The following is a 6,526-nucleotide window of genomic DNA, read 5'->3' on the forward strand; positions in this document are numbered from 1 at the left end:
TTTATGCCCTTCAACTTTTGGTGTGCACAAGTAGGTACTTAAACGTGTATCAAGTTGAACAAATACACACACATCTAATGGGACATCCTAATGAAAATTTGTGTCCTACGTGTATTATGCCACATAAAACACACGTGTCTACTTATTCAACTTTATACAAATTTAAGTATCTGAGTATAGACTTAGGAACTACACTTCACATATCTTGTACACGACAAACTTCACGAACTTACATAGAACACCCTTGAAACCCAAGGGACTAGACTGTGTCTATCTATGTATATGCCTATAATCTATGCTTCAATTTCAGGACACTGAGATATCATCATCTGGGGTAAAAAGAACTATGAGATAAGTTGGCAACTGAAGAAGAATTGCCTTGTTTAAGTGAGTAATCCTCCCAAGGGTCATGAAGATCCATGGTTTTCTCATCCACGAATGGCGGCTTAGTAGGAGGAGGCAACTCTTCGTCTTTCATGACGAGCATTTTTAATGCCTTAGACATGAATGGACGTAACGTTGGGATCTCTTGAGTGCACAAAAGTCCAACATGTAACACTCTCGCTACCTCATTTTGTACATTGATTGTATGGCAGTTATGCAACATGAGATTCGGATCAAACAGCTCCTCCACTATCCCGCGTTCAAAGTGCTCCCACACCTGTGAATTTCATCCAATAAAGTTAAGATCAATGAACAGAAATGTTTTCCTAGATTTAAAATTTGGTTCAAGAGAGAAATGACTGATCAGAAATTACATCGGAAACTATGCTGACTGTAGCTTCGTCTTTTTTTCTCTTGTTATTTTGTCTTCCAGTAACAATCTCCTGTAGAAGAACTCCAAAGCTGTAAACATCTGCTTTTTCTGTTAATTGACCATGTGCCAAGTATTCTGGAGCCATATATCCCCTGCATTATTGGACCATATTAGTCTTTGCATTTTTTGTGTACTTTTACGCGAAAAATTAGAAGACGAGACGAAGAAATACTGACAATGTGCCAGCAAGGACAGTGCTTATGTNGACCTGGCCAACCCAAAATCAGCAATCTTTGCACGGAGCCTCGAGTCCAACAGGATGTTGCTTGCCTTTATGTCTCTGTGTATTATTCGTGTCTTTGTGTTCTCGTGAAGGTATACCAATCCTTCTGATGTACCTATAATTATCTCAAATCTTTTCTCCCAGTTTAGAGCTTTACCTTTGATAGGGTCCGTCAAATTTTAAAGTTAGAATCAAGATACGCGACAAAATCATTCTAGCATTGTTATGTGAAAACACAGCATTTAGTCTTAACGCGATGGCGTTTACTTATTTTCACTTCTATCTTTAGTTTGTGTGATGATGACATGAGTTTAGTGTAAATAGAATAATGAGGATTCATATAGCCGACCCTTACTTACCAAATATGAAGCGATCAAGACTCTGGTTAGGGAGGAACTCGTATACAAGAAGGCTTTCCGGTCCTGAGCAGCTGCATCCCAATAACCTTATCAAATTTTTGTGCTCAATGCTGCTGACTATGTTAACCTCGTTATAAAAATCTGCAACTCTGTGTTTGTTGTTGAAGAACAGCCTTTTGACGGCGATCTCTCTCCCATCTGCCAAAACACCCTGCAACAAATCACGCCTCAGACTCGGATTAATTGCCAACACTTCAAGTATTATATTGAATTGCACTACATTCAGCTATTACATACTTTATAAACTGTGCCAAATCCACCTTGCCCGAGCTTGTTGGCCTCATCAAATGACCCCGTGGCTTTGTCAAGCGTCGAATACTTGAAGTTCAAGCTGATGTCATGAAGTATCTTCACTAATTTCTCGGCATCATTTGCACCTAACAAGTTCAAATTTTTTTATTCTAAGTTTTCGAATAAAGCTGCAATATATGTACATCATTGATATCCTAATGACTAATTTTTGGCACAAAAGTATTTACCTTTTCTCTTCTTCTGGATTAGTTTATTCTTCCAGACACCAATACCAATGAAAGCACCTACTCCCAAAACGACAACGGAACTAACAACAATGATAGTGACTACAACTTTTCCTGCAATATGGTGATTTGCAAGTAAAATTTACGTGTTCAGCCGATAAATAACAGGTAAACCAGGACGAAAAAAGAGAAAAAAGTACCCCTTGATGACGAGCCTCCGTTGGTAGTAATAGCATTGAGAAAATTGGTATCGGAATACCTCATGAAGCATCCAGTGTACAGAGCTCTACCTTCTGACCAAGGCAAGCATCGTAACATAGAGGCAGATGCATTTTGCAAACACGCTGCACAGGAATTCGCACTCAGCGTCTTCCAGCAATCAGCGAGAACATAAGCAGTATCATTGGAATCCCTGGGAAATGACACTTGGGAACGCGCATAGCCATTATTACTCGGTGCATTTCCAACTGCTTGCTGAACAGCTGCCCTAGCATTCTGTTGGAACAATGAACCCTTTGTCATCCTGTTTCCGCATACTCGCCTGTCCTCTGGACCTAAATACTGGTCATAGAAGCTGTAATTCTCCGCTCGCATAAAGCAGCCATCAAGATATATTCGCGCTCCGTTATAAGGGAAGCACTGGGGAAAAAGGGTTCGCGCTTCAGAGAAGCATAAGACACAGTCAATTAATGAAAGATCACCATAGCATTGGCTAATTCCATAAGTAGCATCTGGTCCAGTGCCAGTAACGGCTACTCCATATCCTCTAGCTCTCACTTGTTCACTTAACGTTTCCATTGTACCAACAAAATTTGGGACGGAAACCGTTGATTTGTTTCCACATATGAGCTGGATTATCTGGGATCTTGGTTCAGCCACTGATGTATCTGGTAGAAGTAGGATCAACATGACAACAAAGTGACTACATAACACTAAAGGAGTCGCTCCTTCCATTTTGCTAGATGAGCTGTACAACATAGAAAACAATGTAAGAAAATCAACATAGGCCGCGTTTGTTTGCATTTAATGAATGTCTAGGTCTTAATCCTTCATATTTTAGTCATTATATGACTTACGTGGCACACTCCGTCACTCCACTTAGTAGAGCCGCGTGGGAGATGTTTCGAGGCCACGTAGGCTAAAAATGTGACAAAATAACAAAAGAAATGAGTTTTGGGTAATAGGACCTTAGTTTAATTAAAGTGTGTCTCTGAGATTTCGGTCATAGTCTAAGGGGGTACTTGTGCCTTATCCCTTTGGCTAAATTATAACTTTTTGCTACTTTCATAGTTAAATTATTGGCATAATACATAAATGTGCCCTTTAACTTGACCTCATTTTACATTTATGCCCTTCAACTTTGGATATGCACAAGTAGACACTTAAACTTGTATAAACTTGAACAAATTTCTACGTGGCACAATACACGTAGGACACCACGCAGGACAAAAAATGACGTGTAGGATGACATGTAGGACATGTGTGTCTATTTGTTCAACTTTATACAAGTTTAAGTGTCTACTCGTGCACACCAAAGTTGAAGGGCATAAATGTGATTTGAAGACAAATTAAAGGGCATATTTATGTATTATGTCTTAAATTATTGGGTGTTCACATTACCGTTACAACTGTTAATGTAGGGAGTACTTACCGTCCACCACAACTGCTGATGGTTCTCTTTTGTTTATATACTCCTTACCAAAATTTCAAGGTAGAAAATAGGGATAAGGCACAAGTACCCTCCTAGACTATGATTGAAATTCCACAGACATATTTTAACTAAACTAAGGTCCTATTACTCCTGAATTCATTTTTTTGTAATTTTGAACACCTTTTTGGCTTACGTCGTTCAAACATCTCCCACGCGCCTCAACTACATCGAGTCACAGAGTGTGTCACATACATCAAAAGGTGTATAAAATTACAAAACAAACGAGTTCGGGGTAATAAGACCTTAGTTTAGTTGAGATATATCTCTGAGATTTCGGTCATAGTCTAGGGGATACTTGTGCCTTATCCCAAGAAAATATAAAGGCCCCCCTAAACTTTACACGAATTATTCGTTGCCCACCTAAACTATTACTATTAGTCTTAAATAAGCCCCTGAGCTTGGCTATTTAATGCCAAAATAACAAAAACAAATTAAATAGTCATAAATTAAGTTATGCTTATAAGTCATCAGTTATAAATCCATCGAAACAAACTTTTTAAAAACACTTTTAAAAGTTTGATGAACATTAATTGCTGCTCAAGCTTTTTTTAAGTTTATTGCCTAAACACAAACTATTATTTCTCACCCTTTTTTTTTTTGAAAAAACACTTTTCAATATAAGCTAATTTTTGAAATTTTACCAAAAAACTTAATAATTAGTGAAAAAAAGAATAAGACGGAAAAAAAACACTCACAGAACTCCTTCTGATCACTAAACAGTCTGAATTTGCCCGATTTTCGAGTTGAAACCGAGAGATCGCCAGTGAAAACTGATCAGCTACTGTCAAAGTTGTAGAAACAGAGTGACGAAGAAACAGAGAGAAAAGAGAAGAAAATTTGTTTTATTGATGAAAATGAATCAAAGTGGTTTTGATAATGAGTCGCTTTGTGAGAGAAATCATTTTATACGATTTTTGGTTTCCCAATTTGGTGTCAAGTATGATTATATCTGTATTGGAGCCGACTAAATTTGAATTCGTGTTGAATTTTTTTTTATTGGGGTAAAACATTTATTTTATACTCAATAAGGTTTGAATTTGAAACTTTTAATTGAGGATGAAAGAGCATTTCTCATTTCGCGGTAATTCTCATCATTTTTTTATCTCTTAATTTTAATTTATTTGTCCTATTTTTTGTCTTACTCCATCAATTTTTTATTTGTATTTTTCTATATATGATATGTTTTAGATTACAAAATTAAATAATAGTTTGACATATTTTATACTTATTTAATTTAAGATCATACTACTCTTAAAAAATATTCTCTCCATCTCAATTTATGTTGCACTTTTCTGATTTTGAGATTCAAACAAGTCTATCTTTGAGCGTAAAATTTTCATATATCTTTTTAATTATTTTGAATTGTGAGTTATTGTGACTTTTGTACTATTGCGAATATATAAATTTCATTTTAAAAAAATTAAAGATTTCATACGCAAATTTTTAGTTAAATTTAAATTATATAACTCTCAAAAAGCGAAAAATTTCACGTAAAATTGAGACAGAAAAAGTAAATTAGACCAAAAAATTTAAACGGAGGCCATCATTTTTTGTTGAGATAAGTCAACAACAAGAAAGAGTTTGTTTGAATTTTTCAAATGAAATGAAAGACTTAAAACAGTACTACTAATGAAAAACTTTAATAAATATTTGTGGGGCTGCTTTTGTAACTACATTACTTACTGCCAAAACCAAAATAATAAAGAGGGGAGAAGGAAAAAGATACTTCTACTTTTAATTTGCGTTCGATTTGATACAAAATTTTAAAATGAAATTAATATGTTGGATATATGTTTTGATAAAATGATTAGGGATCGAGATATCTCACTTATTAAGCAGTAATAGGGATGTGGAAAAAGCGAACCCACTAATAAATCGAATTGAAAAAAATATTATTGGATCATTGCTATTGGGTTATTGGGTTACTGGGTTTTTATTGGTTTTATAAAAAAATTATTGGGTAATCGGTTTGATATCGATTTTTAGTATTGAATGATTGGGTATGCACAAGTAGACACTTAAACTTGTATAAACTTGAACAAGTAGAGTCCTACGTGGCACAATACACGTAAGACACCACATAGGATAAAAAATTACTTGTAGGATGCCATGTAGGACGCCATGTAGGACATGTATGTGTGTCTATTTGGTCAACTTTATACAAGTTTAAGTGTCTACTTGTGCACACCCAAAGTTGAAGGGCATATATATGATTTGAAGTCAAGTTAAATGGTATATTTATGTATTATGACAATATTATATATTAATAATTTAACATAACTAGACACTATACCAGTACTCTACACAACGGTCTACACGTCACACGTCATAGTACTTGTACTTCACATAAGAAATTTCATATTATGTTTTGGTTATATTATGTTATTGTAACCTTCATACTACATCTACTCTTATTGATGCAATTTCTCATCAAATCTCTTGTTTCACTCAGTGGCGAATTTACTGCCAAAAAATAAGGCACCCGCACCCGTTGTCTCTTCGTAAAATTAGATATTTTATATGTATATTTTTTAAGATTTTGTATAATATTATATTCTTGCACCCGTACTACAAGAAGTCTAAATGGTCCACATGGTTAAATGTTTTGACCTTGAGGATTAAGGATCAATTCTCACTTCAATACATTTTACTTGGTGCACCCATGTTCGAAAAATCCTAAATTCGCCTCTGGTTTCACTATATCAAAACATTTACGGGTAATTTGCTTGTCTCACTGTATCGTTTCAAATTGTTAGAGGAGTGTTAAATCATGTATGAGCATTTTCTTATTGGGTAAACCGAAACCGAACCGTTAATGACCAAAAATCGATAAAGAATATCTTATTGGTTTAGCATATTTTAAAACCGAAAACCAATAAA

General features: G+C 35.2%; 1 pseudogene; it reads right to left on the bottom strand.

Moving 5' to 3' along the window:
• LOC125866391 (cysteine-rich receptor-like protein kinase 2) lies at nucleotides 1-2,896 on the bottom strand (annotated as a pseudogene).
• Nucleotides 2,897-6,526: the final 3,630 nt, after the last annotated feature.

The sequence above is a fragment of the Solanum stenotomum genome, chromosome 1 (assembly GCF_019186545.1).
Source record: "Solanum stenotomum isolate F172 chromosome 1, ASM1918654v1, whole genome shotgun sequence".
NCBI lineage: Eukaryota > Viridiplantae > Streptophyta > Magnoliopsida > Solanales > Solanaceae > Solanum > Solanum stenotomum.